This window comes from Phocoena sinus, chromosome X (genome assembly GCF_008692025.1).
Source record: "Phocoena sinus isolate mPhoSin1 chromosome X, mPhoSin1.pri, whole genome shotgun sequence".
Classification (NCBI taxonomy): Eukaryota; Metazoa; Chordata; class Mammalia; order Artiodactyla; family Phocoenidae; genus Phocoena; species Phocoena sinus.
In genome coordinates this window covers 129,877,029-129,899,646 of record NC_045784.1, presented here as the reverse complement: position 1 = coordinate 129,899,646, position 22,618 = coordinate 129,877,029, and the positions used below count along the sequence as shown (strand labels likewise).

At 43.3% G+C, this 22,618-nt stretch overlaps 1 protein-coding gene across 2 annotated transcripts in view; it reads left to right on the top strand.

Moving 5' to 3' along the window:
* Positions 1 to 22,618, top strand: part of MECP2 (methyl-CpG binding protein 2) — a 60,566-nt gene that overhangs the window by 5,549 nt on the left and 32,399 nt on the right. The gene's annotated exons all lie outside the window — the stretch shown is intronic.

The following is a 22,618-nucleotide window of genomic DNA, read 5'->3' as shown; positions in this document are numbered from 1 at the left end:
ACTAAAGACATAACTGTGCCAAACTGTGCCATATAATAAAAAAAAGTCACTTCCCTGAGCCCTGAAAGGTCAGTTTGGGTAGGGCTACTTGGTAGCCACAGTGTGATCTGGGGGCGGGTGTCAGATTAGAGCCGGAACTGGTGACCTGCACCTTCAGTTCACCTTCAAGCAGGTCAGCTGAGCTGAGAGCGCTTTGACTGAGCTCTTCACTTGCCGCTACTGCTGTCGCCTAGCGGCCTTCAGCACTGTGCTTTGTTTGCTTTGGTATTGGGTAAATGACTTCCTGGTCAACATTAGTGAGTGGCGGTAATGCATTTTCAGACGTGGGAACTGGTGTGTGGTCCCCTAGAAGGATGACATCCTGAAAGCTGTTGCCAGACAGCGGAGCCCATGGCTAATGGTGTGTGCTTGCCGCACTCCTCCCACGGGGACTGCAGAGAACACCCAGATACACTTCTGGCTCTTGAGACTCTAGAGCAGAATGAATGCCTTTTGAAAAGCTGGGAAGCTAAGTCATTTGAGTCTGACACTCAGAGGCTCTATCAGCTGCGCTTTGGGCTACTTTGGCGCCACTGCGTGGACTTTAATTTCGTAAAAATGAGTGGTTCCCTAATTTCTCAACTGTCTGGCTCAATATCTTAAGCTTTTTTAGAGTAGGGGTCACTCCACATTTGATGTTTTGACATCCGGATTTCAAACATTCCATGTGGTAAGACAGAACGTTCTAATTTGATTTTTCCATTTCTTTTCCTAAGAAAAAATGTGAGTTTACACATATGCTGCCATTGTGATTCCAGCTGAGACCCTCAAGTAGCACTTTGCTGTATCTCTCTAGTGGTTTCTGACGCCTCAGTGTAAAGCCGTGTGGACATCCGTAACAGATCGCCCATTTCGGGGCTGTGCGAGGGGCAGAGTTTGGGTGGCAGAGAATAAAAGGTGTAGAAGGAAGTAAAGAGCATCACACTGCCTCCAAGTCCCAAGTTGGGTTTCACTCCCGATCCTGTGACTCAAATTGTCATTCCCGTTTACCGCTGCGGGCTGTGCTCTGGGCCCTGCCGACAGGGCGTTCTTTGTACGCCACGTATTTATGCTGGTGGGAGTTCTGTGGCTGGCGCTTTGTGCATTGTCTCAGAAATTGTGTGGACTAAATGTAACATAGGCAGTGAATGGGTTTCTTCTGATAGATATTAGGCCTAAGGGGGTGATTTATGTTTTAATAGTCTTTTTCTCAGATTACGAATGGATTTTTTTAGAAGACAGTGGTGACTCTGTACAGTTTCTTCTAAGAAATGTAGGAAGGAAGAGATGTTTTTAAAAATATCTCTTATTACTTATGAATGGGAAAGACACGGCCATTTGAGCTTCAAGGAACTTAGAAGGTAATTCTCAAAGGACAGAACCTGTTTTTAATAGATAAGTGCTTGATATCTTGCTATTTTTCTCTTCCTTTTTAAGAAATTATAAAAATAATACATGCTTTTTATAGAAAGTTCAAACCATTTTAAAGTATATCAAGTAAAAAAGTGAAAGCTCCCCATTACTCTCTGTACCCACTACCCAGAGTAACTGCTGTTACTAGCTTAACGTAGATCCTTCTGAATCATCTTCTCAGGCTACACCAATATGCACCTTTTGTATTTTTGACAAAACAAGAATGGTATTGTACGTATTCTGCATCTATCCATGTGATGCGTTTCTCTGCCTCATTTCTGTTTAATAGCAGCGTGGTTTGGTGCCAGTTTACTGTCGTGCGTTGTCCCCCTATTGGTTTTCCCAGTGGTTCACTTTTTAAGATGCTGTTGGATTGAACTTCCTCATGTGCCAGTCTTTTTGAAGAATGGCTACCTAGACTTGGGGTTACTGGTGGGTACTACCACGTCACCTTCCAAAATGTCTATCCCATTTCCCACGACAGTCTTAGAAAGTGCCAGTTCCCATACCCTCCCAGAATTGGATATCCATCTTTTAAATTTGTGCTCCTTGGGTTATTACTGGCGTTGAACGTTCAGTAGTCATTGGCCATTTGTATTTGGTCTTTGTGAATTGCCTGTTCATATTCTGCATTTATCCTTCCCTCGGGATATTTCTTTTTAAGTCAATTTATAAGGACTCTTAATGTATTAAGGAAATTAATTCTTTGTCATCATGCAGATATTTTTCCTACTTTGTTGCTGTGCGTGGGCTTTCCTCTAGTTGTGGCGAGCGGGGGCTGCTCTTTGTTGCGGTGTGCGGGTTTCTCATTGTGGTGGCTTCTCTTGTTGCGCAGCACCGGCTCTAGGTGCACAGGCTTCAGTAGTTGTGGCTCGTGGGCTCTAGAGCGCAGGCTCAGTAGTTGTGGTGCACGGGCTTAGCTGCTCCGCGGCATGTGGGATCTTCCCGGACCAGGGCTCGAACCTGTATCCCCTGCATTAGCAGGCAGATTCTTAACCACTACGCCACCAGGGAAGCCCATGTCATGTATCTTTTGATCCTGCTTGTCTTTTTGATATATAAAATTTCTGTTATGGTTTCTTCTTTTGCTTTTATACTTAGAAAGTCCTTTCCTACTCTAAAAACATGACAATGTGCATCTGTATTTCCTTTCTTCCTAAAAAACTTGATGATGTGCTATATTCATATATACATATTTGATACATGCAAAAGAATCTTATAGGTAAGTTGTCCTGTGTTTTTGGTATGGTATTTAAAATACTTGTTTTTGTATTTAACTTTGCGGTGGGATGAGGTCTAGAGCCCACCTAGCCAGTTGTATCATAGCCATTTGGTGAACCAGTCATCTGGTCTTCATATGCTTCATCTGGTGTATCATATGCTGAGTTCAGGTGAACAAAGCATCTCTTACTTTTTTCTTTCTGAATTTTTTCTTTGTGAGGCTTGATGGCAAGCCTGTCAGCAGATAATCATTTATTCATTCACCCAACAAATATTTTAGCCCCTGCTTTGAGCCAGGGACGGTGCTGGGCCCTGCAAGTACTACCTTCTTGACCAGGCAAGGGGTGGCGGGGTAGGCTACAGAAGTCATGATGCCAACTGCATGGCTACAGTGCTCATTCCGGAAGACTCAAGAAAATAGTGGATCTTCACAAAAGTAGGTTTTAGATAAACTAGGAGGAATCCAGAGGGTGTGTGTGTGCATGTGTGTGTTTTAAATTCTGACATAGAAGTTAAAGCTTTAGGGTAGACTGCAACATAAGCATAGTTTGTTTTCTAACTCATGTAATTGAAGACTGATTTGTGTCTTGATTTATGATGAGGGCTTTTTGCTGTTAAAATAGTTCTATATTCAGCTGGCTTGGTTGTGATGGAATAAAAGTTGCGTACTGATAAAAATGGTAATTTTCTTCTATGATGATTTTGAAGCTTTCTGTAATAGCTGTTAAAAATAAAGACAGGATTTTGGTGAATATAATCTTAGGGGAACAAGTGTAATGTTTTGCAACTTGTATCATTTAAACCTAATAAATACCCTCAAGACTGAAGTGGAATCCTGATTTTTTTTTTTTTTACTTAAAGAAATGATATAAATGATTTGTGATTAAGGAAAAGGCTTCTTGTATAAGGCTGAGGGTTTTTTTTAATGATGTTTTAGAATAGTTAGGTATATAGTACGGAATGAAAAAGGTGGTACAAAAGGTTACATGGTGTAAGATCTCCTTGCCACTCTGTCCCCAGACATCCATTTCTCTCCCTGAAGGCAGTCATCATTACCAGTTTCTTATTAATCTGTGTGTGTGTGTGTAATTTTTAAATTGTGCTAAAATAGTCATAACGTAAAATTTACTGTTTTAGCCATTATTAAGTGTACAGTTGAGTGACATTAAGTGCATTCTCATTGTTGTGCAACCATCACCACTGTGTATCTCCAGAACCCTTTTTATCTTGCAAAACTGAAATGGTCCCCTTTAAACCATAACTCCCCATTCTTCCTTCCTCCCCCAGCCCCTGGCAATCACTCTTCTACTTCCTGTCTCCTGTGAAATTGACTCTTCTAGATACCTCATATTATTATATGTTTTTATATATGTGTTTACGTATATATTTTATGTATGTGTCTACACACACAAAGGTGTGTGTTTTTTTTACCAAACAGTAACATACTGTGCGTATTTGCAAAGTTTGCTCTCTTTAGTTAATATATCTTGGTGATAGTTCGGTATCAGTTTCTATAGAGCCATGTCACTCTTTTTAAGGGTTGGGGTAGTAGTCCATTATGGATGCACCGTCACTTCTTTAAGTGGTTTTCTCTTGCTGGATATTTATGTTTCCAGTGTTTTTTATTTCATTAACGCAGTACTGAATAGTTTTTTACATAATACCATTTTGCTCACAGCCAAGTTTATCTGTAGGAGAAATTCCTAAGGATGGAACTTGCTGGGTCAAAGGATGTATGCATTTTAAACTTTGATAGATATTGCTAAATCAAGGATGGCCTTTCAATTGCAGTTTTAGAGAAAAAACTACGTATGAGTAGATAAGCACAAAAATGTATGACTGCACTGCAATTTGTAGAGATTAGAGAGCTGTTTATTAGGCTAGGAAGAAATTGCTTTCAGCAGTTAGCACGAGAAAGCAAAATTTCAGAAGCTTCCATTTCATGACCTCATGTGAGCAGAGGCTGAGACAGGACCCTTTACTTGGCAAGGGGAACTTCAGCCTGTTCTTGTTTGTGAAATCTTGAAGAAAATGGAGCATTTTTATCTCGGTACTGTTCTAAGTTGCAGTGGCTCCTTGGGACTCAGGGTTGAAGGGTGCCGCAGCTGCTGGACGTTCTGTCTTTTTCGCATTGTAACGTGTAATATGCAGTTGCTCACTTGCCTTTGACCATGGTACTCTTACATTGCGATACTTTATTCATTTACCCTGTACCAATTGAGCATCTGTTATTTGTCAGTTCCTGTCCTAGATGCTAGGGACTGTTCCTAGCCTCAGTGGTCTTGTGGTCTAAAGGAAGACAGACAGGCAAATAGGCCATTACTTTACAAGGGGCTAAATGCTACAGTGGCCACTGAGGGTGCATATAAATATTAGGGGGATCCCACCTAGACTTTAGGGTAGGGTCAGGGAAGAGACTTCTTTGAAAAGTGACCCCCCCCGCAAGACCTGAACGATAAGGCAACATTAGCTAGTCCAGGAGAAAGTACGTGTGGAGGAGAGAGCAGCCCGTCTGCAGGCTCGGATAAGAGAGAACTGTCAGGCTGGCCGCGAGGGCTCAGGGTGCGGGGATGAGACAGGCAGGGGTCTCGGAGCAGCTGCGCTGGCAGAGTGTGCTGGTGGGAGATCAGACACAGCTGCGCCGGCTGTGCCAAATAGGCTCAGCTTCCCTTCCGAGCCGCCGCACTCTGAGAGCCACCGGAGCCCCCGGAGGCCGTGCCAGGCGCTCTGGCCACCCGGCCTGTTCCCCCCACCCCGCCCCTGCTCTCCAGGCCATCTGCCCTGAGTCGGCTGGTCGCCTACCCATCAGGCCCCTGGGGCTCCTGCTCCAGACCTCTTCCTGGAACCTTCCTTCCCTCCACTTCTGCCCCAGGGCTTCACTCTAACACTCGATACTGCGAGGAGGGAGACAGCTTGCCTGGCGTGTGAGTCAACTATGGGACCAAACGCACTGCTTAGTTCTGACTTTTATTTATTATTTTTTTGCCAAGACTTTCGTGGTGAAGGAAGCAGTGCATGAACAAGCTCGCTCCTGTCTTGTCAAGGACCAGGTCCACCCTGATGAGCCCCTGTGGACGGCGCCGCCGTCATCCCCGCGAGCCCGGGCTCGGGCGGTGGGCTCCTTGGCACCTGCTGCTCCGCGCTCGCGCTCCTGCAGGCCATCCCAACCCTGCTGCTTCTCAGGTCCTGCCTTCCCACAGGCCTCCTGGCCCTCTTACTCCCTGTCCTCTGCACTCTACTCGGGGGTAGACTCGGGTACTTTCTCTTCATACTCCGGAAATGTTAGCAGTTTGCCCAGTTCACGTCAGCCTCCTCTTACGGAACTCGAGTGGGACAGCTCCAGTGACACCCCAGCCTATGGTTGCACTTGCCGCTCTGTCCCCCGAAGGTGATGGGCATACTCCCCACGCGTGCTCTATGCTGTGTTCCACGTGCCAGTATATAACATTCAAAAGTGTTTTGCAAATTTACAGGATGGTATCCTACTGTATGTGACATTCTGCAGCTCGCTCTTTTCACGCTATACTTGGCCTTTTGAGCCTGGTCCATGTTGCTCTGTGCAGACCTTCATTCATTTAACATGTCTCCTTGTGCTGTGGAAACATCTTTACAACCAAAGTCCCACCAGAGCCCTGAGGGAGAATGGAATTGTGGAGAAACAAGGATTGACATCTGGTTTATGTTTACATCCTTTGGGTCTATTAACCGAGAAGAAGATATTTTTATTTCTGTGTTTGTGAGAGCTTTCCACAAAAAAAGGCATCCATTTTCCAGACTTATTAATAGAGCAGTCCGAAGGTTTTATTTTTAGATTTGAAAGAAATCAAAGAAGGCTTCTGAGATATGCACATTTCCCTTCATTGCCATCTCCTTTGCAACATTTCACGTTGCTGCTAAGACACCAACTTGAGCACTTTTCAGCATGTAAATTATTTTTGAAAAAACTAAAGCATTTTCATTTTTCTGGGGTTTCTAGTGGTACTTAAGTTTTGACATTTCCTTGAAAAGTTGTATTTTAAATTTGTATATACATTTTTTTTTTTAATGATTTTTTTTTTTTTTTTGTGGTACGCGGGCCTCTCACTGCTGCGGCCTCTCCCGTTGCGGAGCACAGGCTCCGGACGCGCAGGCCCAGCGGCCATGGGTCACGGGCCCAGCCGCTCCGCGGCATGTGGGATCCTCCCGGACCGGGGCACGAACCCGCGTCCCCTGCATCGGCAGGCGGACTCTCAACCACTGCGCCACCAGGGAAGCCCTGTATATACATTTTTAAAATACAAATTTCTGTGTGTTTGTGGGGTTTGTGTTTTTGTAAACACAGACGCTATTAGTCCATATTAAGTACTAAGTCGCTCTAATATTTTCAGCTGTTTTTGGAATTACACTTGGCAAAAAAATAGACAAATGTCTGCAGTTGTGACAGTTTGTCTTTTTGTTCCTTTTAACTCCAGAATAAATAATTCTAGTGAATTTTTTTCTAGGTTTGTAAGAACACAGGAATGATTCAATTCATCATAATAAGTAGTTAGGGAAGGTTGAAAGTCTTTTTTAAGTGGTATCACTGTAAGAAACTGTTAATACAGCTTGTAAGCAACTGTATAAAATTTCTTAACCACTCTTCCAGGTTGTTTAAGACAGAGCAAAATGAACAACCAAACGAAAACTATTCATTACGCTCTTTATTTTTTAATTACATAAGTAAAGCATCCTTGTAGAAAATTTAGAAAATGCGTATGGAAATCACTCTGGAAATTCCACCATGCAGAGGAAACCGCTGTTACTGTTCGGTGTATATCTTTCCAGACTGAGGGTTCTGACTCAGGGTTGAGAAGTCAGGGGTTCTGTAACCTTGGATGGGAAAAACACTCCATCTTTATTTTCACTAACCTCTCACTGAAAATTTAATGACAAATATAGGCAGCAGACCATGGTAGTATTAGGAGTACCTGTGATTTTGTCACCAGTAGAGATCAAAGATGCTTTCATATCATATTACAATTACAGAGATTTTGAAATATCACTTGTGTTCATCACAATTCAGACTTAGTTATCAGACCCACCTGTAGATTTGGCTGTTTAGTGGCTTACTAAAGAAGCACATTACTCTAGCACCAATTCTCGACGTAAGTTGTTAATTTCTATGCATTTTATTTTATGCACTTCAAAACATTCATCTGAAGAGTGGTTCAGAGGGCCAAAAGGGCCCATGGCATAAAAAGGTTAAGAATGCCGGTTGTGTCCATTATACTGTGCAACTACAAATACAAGAACAGCCAGCACTTGAGTGGTCACTGTGTTGGGGAAAGAGATCAAGGAAAACCCTAAAGCGCAGGTGCAATAGAGACAGAATGACATTAAAACGTAGTTCAAATTATTATAGCAAATATTTTTTATGAACACATTCAGTGTTTTCCAGATACTGTGCAAAGTGTAATGCAACTACAACTGGCAAATAATAGCCTAAAAGTTACCTTTGCTATTTTAAACATTCTTCTAGAGTCTTCCTTATGCACCTGTGTGCATGCATATATGTTGTTTTAGATAAATGGGATCATATAGTATGTGCTGTTGTAACTTGCCTTCTTTCCTCAATGATAATGTTGTAGATATCTTTCCATGTCACTAAAAACATAATATCATCACTTTTCCCTAAAATGAAAGTAACTTAATTGTATTTTCTAATTATAAAAGTAATATCTGTTTCATGACAAAAAATGTTTTTTAGAAAATATAGAGAGAGGAAAAGTAAGAATTGCCCATAAATCTGCCGTCTACAGATAGGTAACATCTGGATAATATTCGTTTGTTTTTTACAGAAGGACTCTTTTTTTAAAAATAATATTTATTTATTTGACTGCACCGGGTCTTAGTTGTGACATGTGGGATCTTTAGTTGTGGCACATGGGATCTTTAGTTGAGGCGTGCAGGATCTAGTTCCCTGACCAGGGACTGAACCTGGGCCCCCTGCATTGGGAGCACGGAGTCTTAACCACTGGACCACCAGGGAAGTCCCTGAATAATGTTTTTACATCATTTTTAATGACCATCTGACATTTTATTGATGGCTATACCTTGATTTAATTAGGGTTGTTTCCATTGTTTCTGTGCTGTCATTGCTCCAGATGATGGGTATGGCTGTGTGCTGACCATTCTACTCTGTGCCTGTGTCTCCAGCTTGCGTCTCTAACCTCTCACTTGAGCCCCACATTGGATGGCCTCTTCAGTATTTCCCCTGGAGTTGCTCATAGACATCTCAAATGTAACAAGTCCCAAACAGAACTCTTGCTTTTTTTTTTCCCCCTTCAGATATGCTTCTCTTCCTAGTTTCTATCTCATTAAATAACATCAGCATCCACCCAGTTACCAATCTAAAATCCCAGGAGTTGTCCTTGATTCCCTTCTTTTCCTCACCTTCCTCTAATTCACCAGCAAGTCCTGTGGGCCTCTACATTCAAAATGTACCCCAGAACCAACAACTTCCCACCATCTCCACTAAGACCTCAGTCCTTGCCACAGGTCACTTCACTGATGGATGCAGTGGGACTTTGGGTGACGTATTAAACAGCTTTCTCACCAACATTAAGAAACACTACATGTTTCATAGGCCTGTTTGTTACAGTGACACTTAATTCTAAATGATGGAATTGTTCCACATTTCATAACTTTTTCATCTGACCAATACAGTTCAGTTTAAGTACTGAGTTCCTTGCTGCTCTGTGCTGAAGGATATGCAGTTCATCAGGCTGTCATCCAGCCATTCATCCCACGATGGAGTCAGGTGTCTACGGTACCTGGGGCACTGTGGTAGGCAGGCTGTAGGGTGACTGAGACAGATTGGTATCTCTCCTCACGGAGCTTAAGTTTGGCTGGAGAGACAGACTTTGAATAATGCACAAGTAATTATGTAATTACAATGGGTTAAGTGCTCTAAAGGACAAGTTGGGGGGAGTGTTCACTGTGATCATATGTAATGGAGGAACAGCTGAGCCTTGGGAGGGATAAGGAGGCCTGCCCTAAGGAGGCAGTGCTGAAACGGGGAACCAAGGGGTGAACAGACGTGGTCAAAGCACAGAGTGGAGGAAGGCTTTCCCGACGGAGAAGAGCATGTGCGAAAGCCCTGAGGCTGGCAGGAGCTTAACCATCAGAGAGAGATACTTAAGCAGCCCTGTGTGGCTGGAGCAGAGCAGGGGTGGGGGGATGACAGAGATGCAGGGTGAGAGGTTGACGAGCTGAGCGCAGGATTTTAAAATTTATTTATTTATTTATTTTTGGCTGCATTGGGTCTTTGTTGCTGCACGCGGGCTCTTCTCTGGTTGCAGCAAGTGGGGGCTACCCTTCCTTGTGGTGTGCGGGCTTACTGCTGTGGCTTCTCTTGTTGCGGAGCATGGGCTCTAGGCACGCGGGCTCAGTAGGTGTGGCTTGTGGGCTCTAGAGCACAGGCTCAGTAGTTGTGGCGCACAGGCTTAGTTGCTCCATGGCATGTGGGATCTTCCCGGACCAGGGCTTAAACCCGTGTCTCCTGCATTGGCAGGCGGATTCTTAACCACTGCGCCACCAGGGAAGCCTTGGGTGCAGGATTTTTGATGTTAATGTCAGAGCAGTAGGAAACTATTGAAGGGTTAGGTTGCTTGGATTTTGATTTTTTTTAATCAAAATATTACAGCCACTTGATAACAACATAACCTCTCTCAAAGGAGGTTATGGTGAAAACAGCAGTCTACCCCTCCTCCTTCCTGTTCCATGACCTAGAGATGCCAGCTTTTAACAGTTTCTACTTTTAGTTTCTTTGATGGTTACCGTCAAAACTAAATTGTATGCTTATACATCTTTTTTGATTTGACAACGTTGGGGAGTTATGTTAACTCCCTGAAATGAAAGAAGACAGCTTAGCTTATATCACCTCCCTTGTTGAGATTCATATTCACGTTTTCTCTGTAACTGTAAACAGTGGTTCCTGTTCTGTCACCTTTAGTCCGTACGGCACTTCCCCACTGTATAAGGGGATATAATGACCCTGCATCAGTATAAATGCTGAATCTTTGCCTTTGATTACTAAATTCCAGAGTAAGGAGTTGGTGTAGTAATCATCTCAAATGGTGGCAAAATATTTGCTGTTGTATTTTCTGTTGTCTCATGTCAGTATGGACTCATGGCGTTTTATTTATTAAATGTTTTACAGTTCAGCCAAAGTCACTATTCGTTTTTGATCAAATTATTCCAAATTTGGTCAGTGAGATTCCCTTTATGCTGGCGCCTGTGTCATCTTGGCATATCCTTATTAATTAGTCTTTGAGTGATGTTTTGCTTTCTGGCACAAGACATTCCATCCCAATGTGTGCTTTTCCTACCCTGGAACTGGTTCCAAGAGCTCTGGATCCTTTTAGTGGGAAATGGTATTTAGAATCCAAGATTTGGGTGTTAGATATGCACACTCTGACTGGGGTGATATTGTATCTAGGCTCTTGCAGTGGGCAAAGCTAGAAAACTTTGAAAAAATTTCTTAACTCATAAGTACATAATGATATCTACAATGGAAATTTAACATTGCAGCGTTTGTCTTTAACTTTTATTTTATCCTTGTGTATCTTTCTTACACAAAAAGTGTTCATTCCTAATTAACAGTTACTTATTTGCTTTATCTTGTAATATACATAAAATAATTATAAAATTGTAATACCAGTATTGCTACTAACAATAAAAATCCTGAACGAGGTTTGTTTCTTTTTGTCATTAGGATGTATCTCGCCAAGGATGTAAAATCAAGACTATTGTGCTCAAAAGTCACTTGGGGAATTTGCTTCTAGTAGTAGTGAGGTAGCTCATCTTGGAGTATCCCCCACTCCCTTGCAGATAACAGCTAAAAACGCAAAGACAAAAATAAAAAACAACTATTTAAAGGCACTAGAGAGTGATTAAAGCAGGCAGAAACTGGAGGGAAGTTGATACTTGGAAGAAAGGAACTGCATTAGATGAATTTCCTGTTTATAACGGCTTTTTACCCAAGGGCAGTCCTAGTCAGTGCTGCTGCAGGGAGACTGAGACTTGGATAGAGACCTATAATCTCAAGGGTTAAGGACTCAGAGGACTGAAGGCACAAATCCTGGAAAGCAGATAGCCACGGGCAGTTGGGGTGGGGGGCGGGGGGCAGCAAATTCTCCATATAAACTCTAGCTAAGGCCAAAGGAATAAACTGATTTCAACTGCTGCCCACCATAGGGAAGACAGTTTGGAGTCTGAGTCCTATCAAATTAACTGCCTGCTAAAATAAAACATCGGTACTCTTCATTGGAACATAATAGAATCCAAAGTCTGACAGTGTATCACTCAAAATATCTAGACGTTTGAAGAAATCGGAAAAATGTGACCCTTACTCAAGAGCAGGGATAAGCAAATTTTTTTCTGTACATAGTAACTATTTTAAGCTGTTATAACTGTGCTCAAGAACATAAAAGAAAATATGCTTATAATGAAAGAACAAATTAGTGGTCCTAAAAGCCAATCTTATCAATAACACATTAAATGTAAATGGACTAAATGTTTCAGTGAAATGGCAGAGATTGTAAGCTGAATTAAAAGGCAAGACCCAGCATATGTTGTCTTTAGGATAAACAGTTTTAATATAAAGACTCAGCTAGCTTAAAAACAGAAGGATGGAAAAAGATATACCATGCAACCAGTAAGCGTAGGAAAGCTGGAGTAGCAATACTAATATCAAAAAAAGCAGACTTCAAAACAAAGGATATTACGAGAGATTAAAAGACACATTTCATAATGATAAAAGGGTCAGTTCATCAGGAAGAAATTAACTGTCATAAATGTGTATGTGCCTAATTACAGAGCTGCAAAATACATGAAGAAAAATTAGCAGAATTACAGAGAGAAATAGACAAATCCATAATTGTCCTTGACAATTTTAGTACCCCTCTCTCAATAATTGGTAGAACTAGGCCAAAAAATCAGTAAGGATGTAGAAGATCTGAGTATTACCAGCCACATTTATGCAATAACACGCTCAACAACTGCAGAACACACATTCTTTTCAAGTGTACATGATACAGTTCAACAATGTATTATTTGCTGGACCATAAAACAAGTCTCCATAAACTTCAGAAGCTTAAGATCCTACAGGTTATGTTCTTTGATCAGAATGGGATTAAATAAGAAATCATAACAAAAGATTAGGGGAAAAAACCCAAGTATTTGAAAATTAAACCACACATTTTTGAATAACCCATGGGTCAAAGAAGAAATCACAAGAAAAACTAGAGAAGATTTCAAGTAATAATGAATTATAATGAAAATACAACATATTTAGTGTTATAGGGCGCAGCTAAAGGAATACTTAGAGGGAAATTTATAGCTTTAAATGCATTTATTAGAAAAGAAAAGTATAAAATCAGTGATCTAAGATTCCATCTTAAGCTAGGCAAAGTAGAGCAAAGTAAACCCAAAGTAAGTAGTGGGAGGGAAGGAAGTGACAAAGGTAAGAGCAGAAATTTATGAGATAGAAGACAAAGAGTAGAAAAAATTAACAAAACCAAAATATATCAACAAAGTTGATAATCCCCTGGCCAGACTAATGAAGATAAAAAGAAAAGCACGTAAATTGCCAGTATCAGGCATAAAAGGGGATATTACTAAAGCCTCTTCAGACATTAAAAGGATTATAAGGGAATGTTATGAACAAGTTAAATTGACAACTTGGGTGAAATGGACAAATTCCTTGAAAAAAAGGACATACAAAAATCGACATAATATGAAATAGAAAAAAGCCCTGCATTTAGTAAAAAGATTCAATTCATTATCAAAAAAATTTTCCACAAAGAAAGCTCTAGGCCCATCTGGTTTCACAGCTGAATTTCATCAACCATTTAAGAAATAACACCAATCTTACATAAACATAAGCTTTTAGAAAATAGAGGAGGAAGAAGAAATACTTTGTAGTTTGTTTTATGAGTCTAACATAACCCTGATACTAAATCTTACAAAGACATTGCATAAAAAGAAAATTACAGATCATTATCCCTCATGAGCATAAATGTCGAAGTCTTAATAAAATACTAGCAAACGAAATCTAACAGTATATTAAAAAGATAATATATCAACCAACTCAGGCTTATCACAGGAATGCAAATGTGGGGTAACATTTAAAAACCAGTCTGTAATTCACCACATTAAGAGGATAAAGGAGAAAAACCATATAATAAACTCAATAAATATAGAAAAAGTATTTGACAAAATTCAGTGCTCATTTATAATAGAAACTCAGCAGATTAAGAATAAGAGGGAACTTCCTCATCTGATAAAGTGCCTTAAGAAAGAGATACATATAAATTGTATTTAATGATGAAATATTGAACATGTTACCCTTAAATCAGGGAAAAGTTCTAACCAGTGTAAGGCAAGAAGAAAGGTAAAAAGCATTAATATTAAAGGAAGTGAAACTGTTTTGGGAGGTAATGTAGAAATTTGAAAGAATCCATAAGAGAGAAAGATGTACTAGAACTAAAAAGTGAATTCAGCAAGGTCTCAGGATACAAGGTCAATTTTACAAAAATTAACTGGAAATGAAATTTACAATGCAGTCCCATTAGGAATAATTTAATGAAAAACGTACAAGGTCTGTACACTGAAACTGGAAACATTGCTGAAAGAAATTAAAGACCTAAATAAATAGAAAGATATACCATGTCCATGGATCGAAAGACTAAATAATCTTTACAACAATTCTAAAATGTATATGGAAATGCGAAGTACCTAGAATATCCAAAGCAATCTTGAAAAAGAGCAAAATTGGAACACTTATACTACCTGACTTTGACTTACTGTAAAGCTACAATAATCAAGACTGCCTGGTACTTGTATAAGGATAAACACATAGTTCAGTGGAAGAGACTAGAAAGCCCAGAAATTGACCAAACTTCTATGATTGATTTTTAACAGAGGCACCAGAGCAATTCAGCGTGAGAAAGGAAAGCCTCTTCAGCAAATGGTTCTGTTCATACCAGACAAAAAGGAACCTTGACCCTACCCATATTAGTTGCCTAAGGCTGCTATAACAAAATACCACAAACTGGATGGCTTAAAACTCAAGGTGTCCTCAGGCCCACGCTCCCTCTGAAACCTGTAGGGAAATCCTTCCTTGCCTCTTCCTAGCTTCTGGTGATTTGCTGGCAATCTTTGGTGTTCCTTGACTTACAGCTGCGTAACTCCAGCATCTGCCTTCTCATCATGTGGTGTTCTCTGTGTTGTGTCTGTATCTTCACATGGTTATCTTCTTATAAGGACACCAGTCATATTGGATTAGGTACCCACCCTACTCCAGGATGACCTCATCTTAACTAATTACATCTGCAATGACCCTATTTCCAAATAAGATCGCATGCTTAGGTGCTGATCACATTCTTAGGTACTGGGGGTTAAGACTTCAACATATCTTTTTTGAGGAGGGCACAATTTAACCTGTAACACTACCTCACACCATACATGAAAATAAATTCCAGATGGATTATGGACCTAAATATAAAGCTATTAGGAAAAAACAGAATATCTTCACAATCTGAAGATAAAGGTTTCTTAGGATACAGAAAGCGATAATTATTAAAGGAAAAAATGGGTACATTGGACTTCATTAAAGTTGAAAATTTTTGCTCTTCAAAAGATACTATTAAGAAAATGAAAAGACAAGTCACTGAGAAAATAGTTGAGACAAGTCGCAAATAGAAAGTCATATATCTGACAAAGGACATATCCAGAATATATAAAGAACTCTTACAACTCAATAATAAAAAGAATCTATTTTTAAAACAGGAAAAGATTTTAGAAGTACTTCATAAAGGAAGGCATCTGAATGATGACCAGTATTCCCACGAAAAAGTGCTAACATTAGTCATCAAAGAAATGCAAATTAAAGCCACAGTGAAGTACCACTACACACCCACTGGAATGGCCAAAACTGAAAACTGACAACACCAAATGTTGCTGAGGATGTGGGATGGGGCTGCCTGGAAAGTGGTGCCAGGGAACTTTTGTGGCCATGGTAACATCGTCTGTCTTGATAGGGGTTTGGCTTATACAGGTGCGTGCACTTGACAGAGCTCATCACATGATACCTTTAAGATTTGTCATTTCACTGGATGTAAATTTTACTTAAAAAAATGAAAATGAATTTTCATCTCTTGTTAATGATATGCATGCTGAAGTGTTTGGGGATGAAGTGTACTGGTGAACTTTGAAATGCATCACAAATAAGGTGGATTGATGGGTGGATGAATCATGTCAACAATGGTAGAATCTGGGTGATGAGTATGTGGGTGTTCTTTGTACAGTTTGTTCAATTTTTCTGTATGTTTCAAATTTTTCTTTATAATGTGTTGGAAAAAATGTCACTTGGAATAATTCTTTTCTGTGTGGTTATATTACTGATTTGATATAGTTAGGTTTATTTGTGTTCAGTTTTGTGGTTTGCTTTTTTCTCTTTATTTTTGGAATACATAAAGTATTTGATGGTTCAAAAGTCAAGCCTAATCTGATTGGGGAATTGCTACTTTACCAAACTTTCTTTAGTTACGATTGTGGAATCACAAAAAGTTATAATTGTCTTAATGATTCTTTATATTAATAGCCTATATGCACACTTTATGTACACGTAAACAACATGTATGGGTTTTGTAATTCTCTTTTGTTATATTTATTCTGATTACATTTATTGAAATGAAATTTGGTATCTGTTGAATCTAGTATAACAGGCTTGAATTTAAAAGAAAAAAAAAAAAACAGCCAAGGGCTTCCCTGGTGGCGCAGTGGTTGAGAGTCCGCCTGCCGATGCAGGGGACACGGGTTCGTGCCCCGGTCCGGGAAGATCCCACATGCCGCGGAGCGGTTGGGCCCGTGAGCCGTGGCCGCTGAGCCTGCGCGTCCGGAGCCTGTGCTCCGCAACCGGAGAGGCCATAACGGTGAGAGGCCCACGTACCGCAAAAAAACAAAAACAAAAAAGCCAAGCCTCAGATGGTAACTAGACTTGTGGTGGTGATCACTTTGTAATATATACAGAAGTCAAATGCTGTACACCTGAAACTTATATAATTTTAAAGAAGGCCAAAATTTTTTTCTTATTTTTAAGAAGCTAAGCCTATAGAATACTCAGAAGTTATTAGTTTCTTGCTTATCCTTCTAGTGTTTCCTCTTGCAAAAAGATAAACCAGTAAATATATGTATTCTTATTTATCCTTCTTACACAGAAAGCATGCTTGACATGCTGTTCTGCATCTCGTTTTTAGTTTGTTTTCACTTCCTCTATCCTGGAGATTGCTCCCTATCAGCGTCGATACCCTCCTTGTTTATGGCGGCGTAGAGCTCTCCCTTCCTCATTCTTTTTGTTCCTGCTGCACAGACTCCGTTGTATAGATGAAGCATGCTTCAGTCAAGCAGCTCCCTGTGGATGGACATTTGGGTACTTTTCAGTCTTTTCCTGTTGTAATCAATGACACAGTGTTGTTTCGTATTTGTAACTAACCCATTTTTAATCTTTGAACTCCTGTCCTCTGTTTCTTTTTTGTTTGTGGATGTTTCTGTTCTGGTTTTATGGCTGAATTATCTTCTAAAATATGAGAATATTATCTGTTTTCTCTAGGGACAAAATTGATCTCTCTTCCATATTGCTGGGTCTCTTCCCCTGACCCTGGAGAGCTGTTCGGGTTGGTGACAAGAGGCCTTGGTAGCTGGCACCCTACCCCTGCTCTGGTGGAGTCACCCATTTCCTGTGGGGTCCCTCCCCCTAGGGAGGGTTGGAGTAGGAGTTCTACGGGGGCTAGGGCAGAGCAGGACAGGCTGACCTGCAGACTTGGCTTTGGTGGGAAGCAGACGGGGGTCCTCCCTCACACCATGGACCCTTGGAGGCCAGACGGAGGTGGGCTTCACCTGGGCTGCTGCCGGCCACACCAGGAACCTTGTGGGAAGGAAAGGAAGGTTCCAGCCTCTGATTTAGAAAAGACCCTTTGGTTTCTTGCCTGTGGAAGGAAGTGACACCTTGCCACTCCACATGTGCTCCACTAACCAACCCCGGTACTGTCAGCCCTCCTTGGGAGCTTGCTGCAAGTGTCCTGCCCCCAAACCTTCTGGATCAGAATCTGATAGTCAGCAGCCCCCCAGGTGACTTGTGTGTCCGTGAGAGTTTGAGGGGCACTGCTTGCCCCTGGTCTGGTCTGCTCTGATCTGAGAGCCTTTCTGGGGGTTCTGTCAGGCACAGGGGCTCCCATCTCCTTTGTAGCTCCCTTGTAGTGCATTCACTCTGTTCCATTAGTCAACACACTCCTCTTTCCAGCATTTAGAAATTTGTGAAACGTATCTCATCTGTTCAGAAGTCCCCTCCTGTTATCGTTTCTGTCGTCTCTGTTGGAGGTTTCTTCCTCTTTATGCACCTGTACTTCGTTTCTTTGAGGCTTGAAGGGCCAGGTAGCAAATGCGTGTATACAGCTGGTCATCCTCTAGTGAAGGATTTCAATCAAGGGACTAGCTGTAACGTGACCTTCATCAGAGGTGGTGAGGAACAGAGGTCAGATGGACTGGAGACTGGGTGTAGACAGTCCTTTTTGAGAAGTTTTGTTGTGATGAGGACCAGAGAAATGGGCTGGGTGGAGTCAGGGGTGGTGGGGGGGGGGTTGCAGAGAGTCTGCTTCAGGGGAGCTCTTGAGAGCACGTTTGCACAAGGAGCCGGAGGACCTGGGGTCCTGGATGAGCAGTCTGCTTGGAGAGAGGCCACGGGAGGGCAGGCCCTGGGTGGTAGGCACTTCCTCCTTGAAAAATGCGGGGAGTGTAGAAGGCGCATGGGTCCTGTGTAAAAGCCCAGGAGTCTAGTGAGAATTAGAGCTCAAGCAGAAGCTGGTGAATTTATGGGACAGCTGCAATGAAGGACCCCAGAGCAGGCGGCTTCCACCCATAGCAACGCATTCTCGCACAGTGCTGGAGGCCAGAGGTCCGAAATCAAGGTGCCACATGGTCCCACTCTCTCCAGAGACTCTAGCAGAGGATTCTCTCTTGCCTTTTCTAGCGGCTAGTGGCTGCCTGGAAATCCTAGACGTTCCTTGGCTTCTGGTCACATCACTCCAATCTCTGCTCGCATCTTCACTTGGCCTTCCCTTGTGTGTGTGTCTTGTCACCCTAAATGCAGAATGATCTCACCTTGAGATCCTTCACTTGGTTATATCTGCAAAGACCCGTTTTCTAAATAAGGTCACGTTTGCAGGGTCCAGGGGTTAAGACGTGCAATACCTTTTGGGGGTTACCATTGAACCCGCTATAGAAACCTGTCCATCTCCAGGATAGAAGGGCCCAGGGAAGGCCAGGAGTCCCCACAGAACAGTTGTTTTTGGTGGAATCCAGGCTGTAAGAAGATGGGCAGAGGCAATTTGGACCTATTCCGTGTAGGGTAACCACAGTAGTTTTAACTAAAGGGGTTCATGGTAGATTTAATACGATGGTCATTTTGTCCTAAGTAGCGTTCACATGGCACCCACATGACTCCTGGCTGTCTGGTTGCCACAGTTTGGCAGCTCAAACAGGACAACCCTCTTTATTCACTGGCAAGTTTGTGTAGTTGAAATCAAGTGTTCCCTTAAGTCCGTGCTCGTACTTCTGTACCTTGTTCTATGACAAGACATAGAAATGAAACGTTAAAAAGTGGAAGTACTTAAAATTGTGTTCTTGGAGACACCTTTTTAAAGATGCACATACTCTGAAGGATAGCCACATCTCTTTATTCTTTCTCAAAGTCAGACTTTTACACTGGCTGGTGCTGGTGCCAATTTGACCCTAATCTTTTCCCTCATACCTTCAGCTCGCTGCCCCTGTAACCAACTCCAATACTGCGTTCCCCTCATGGGCACTCAGGCACCTTTGATGTTCCCATCTTTTCTCCGGCCCTTGCCTCCCCTGTGTCTTCTCTCACCTCCTTCCCAGTGACGCACCAACCCCGCAGCTTCACCACTTTGTTGCCTTGCCGTACTCAGTTGATAGGGCCCCAACCCTGGTAAAATGCAGCCATCCGCCGGCTTCCCACCTGCTCTGCCGCCCTACCCCGCGGCTGAATGTGGCCCCCCGGTTGCTCCCATTTTGAGTTCATGTCCACTCACTTCAGGAGCACTTCATGCTGCCTGTCATACTGCAATTCCCTGGTCTCTCCTGGCTTCTGCCACCCTCCTCACCAGCTGTGACACCATCTCGAAGCTGATACCTCATTTCCTGGTTCCTGGAGAGCAGGGAAGCAATCCGAGGAGGACGTCCCCAGGCCCAGCATCCCCTCGGCAGCCTGTGCCCTTGCTCCCCGCTCCCCGCTCCTCTCCTGGGCCCCTCTCCCCATCCCCTCAGCCAGCCGCCGCCTCTCCTACCTGGAAGGGAGCTGCCTCCATCCCGGCACCCTTCCAGCTGCTCTGCTTCTCGTTATTGGCAGGACTCTTCTTCTGTGTCTCCATGTGCTCTCTTGGGCCCTTTCCAACTGGTCCTTTGCTGACACGGATGATGACCTTTATGTTTTAAAATCTGGGGGCCACTTGTCACTTTTCCTCTTCCCCTGCCTTGAGGCCGCGCACCTGCTCAGCTGGGCCTACCCTGACTGCCCTGTTTTTTCCAAACCATAGCTTTGGTCCCTTTGTAATAGAAAAGGTGATTGACTGTGTTTATCTTAACTGTCTGTCGTCCCTGCTGGGGCAGAACTCTATGGGGTGGGGTTGTTCGCCGTGTTCACGGAGGTGGCTTGGACACCTGGGATGGTGTCTTGGTGTCCCTGAGTCCTGAGAGGTCCTGGCTGAGCGTGTGCCAGGTCTGCCTCTGCGCCCCATGCGCTGTTGGAGGGCCTTGGGCTCAGACTTCTCTCTACCCTCGCTACCGAGGGGATCTTTCTCGGCATCAAGGCTCTCTCTTCCACCTGTGAGCCGCTGGCTACCAGCTTCATGTCTTCAGGGTGACTGGGCCCCCTGAAGCCCAGACCCGCGCACCCAGCACCGACTTGACCTCTCTGCTCAGCTTCCAACAGGCTTCTCCAACTGTACCTGTTCAAGCCTGAGCTCCCAATCCCTCATGCCTGGCCTTTCCCTGGCCTTCCCTTCCCAGTAAACAGCAGCTCCATCTTCCTGCGCCTCGGCTCAGAAAGCCGGTGCTAGTGCCCCGTGCTGCTCTCTCTCATACCACCTCCCGCTCCACGAGCGCCACTTGTTCCTGCTGGCAGGTCTCCCCAGCTCCGTTCTTCCATCCTGCTCTGACCTCCCGCCTCCCTCTGCCCTTGACCTCGGCCTTGTCTCTGTTCAGTCCTGCAACATGTGGACTCTCCTCTCACTCAGAGTCAAAGCCAAAGTCCTTACAGTGGCCTGCAAGGCCCAATCTGGGATCCCCTCTCCTGCCCCTCTCCTGCCCCTCATCCACTGTAGCCCCCCTGGGCCCTCCAGGTACACCCCTGCCTCAGGCCTCGACCCCCGCTCTTCCCTCTGTTGGGAACATTCTTCCCCCAGGAATCGCCCGGCTCCCTTTTTGATCTCCTTCAAGTCAGCTCAAGTGTCACCTTCCCAGTGTCGCCTTCCCTGAAGATTGATGCCACCCTCCCACTTTCCCCTGCCTCGCCTAGCCCTTGTCATCACCTGCTATATGCTGTTTCGCTTGGTGGTTTTACTTGTGCTCGCACGTGCTCTCTACCACCCCCTCCGCTCTCCCTCTTCCTCGCACCAGAATCTAAGCCCCTGGAGGGCAGAGGGGTTGTTTTTGCCTCTCCCCTGCTGTATCTCCAGTGCCTGGAATCATGCATACTTATTGGGTGGACAGATGGATGAATTCTGCAGTGGGACCTTGCCCTAAGATTTTGTCTTATACTAAGAGGGGCAGAATAGAATGCAGCCTGCTCTGCTGTTGACTCGTTAGCTTCTCTGTGGCCAAGAGGAGCGATATTCTTTATGGTTTAATCAAATCTGCAGTCTGGAGCAGAAGGTACCCGCAAAGGGCGGATGTGTGGACTTCGAGTTTGAGGTACTTTGGGGGGATTTGCAGTTATCCAAAAACATGGCATAAATTGATGAAAGCCTAAATAGCACCTACCCTAGTCCCCGCCCGCCACCTTTTTCTTTTTTGGTCACGCCTTGTGGCTTGCGGGATCTTAGTTCCCCAACCAGAGATTGAACCCAGGCCCATGGCAGTGAAAGCGCCAAGTCCTAACCACTGGACTGCCAGGGAATTCCCAGCACCTCCCCCCCCGCTTTTTTTTTATTTTGCGGTACGCGGGCCTCTCACTGTTGTGGCCTCTCCCGCTGCGGAGCACAGGCTCCGGACGCGCAGGCTCAGCGGCCATGGCTCACGGGCCCAGCCGCTCCGCGGCATGTGGGATCTTCCTGGACCGGGGCACGAACCCGCGTCCCCTGCATCGGCAGGCGGACTCTCAACCACTGCGCCACCAGGGAAGCCCCCCTTTTTAAATATAAAGGCATAACTTGTTTTATTGTGCTTCACAGATAGTGCATTTTTTACAAATTGAAGGTTTGCGCAACCATGCGTTGTGCAAGCCTGTTGGTGCTGTTTTTCCAACAGCGTTTGCTCACTTTGTGTCTCTCTTACATTTTGGTAATTCTCGCAATATTTCATGCTTTTTCATTATTATTATATCTGTTGTGGCGATCTGTGATCAGTGATCTTTGATGTTACTATTGCAAAAAGGTTACAACTCGCTGAAGGCTCAGATGATGGTTAGCATTTTTTAGCAATAAAGTATTTTTAATTAAGGTCTGTACACTTCTTTAGACATAGTGCTGTTGTACACTTAATGGACTACAGTCTAGTGTAAACATAACTTTTATATGCACTGGGAAACCAGAAAAACTTGTGTGACTCACTTTATTGTGATATTTGCTTTTTTGTGGTGGTCTAGAACTGAACTCACAGTATCTATGAGATATGTCTGTACATCCTTTATGAGTGTATAATTTAACAGCAC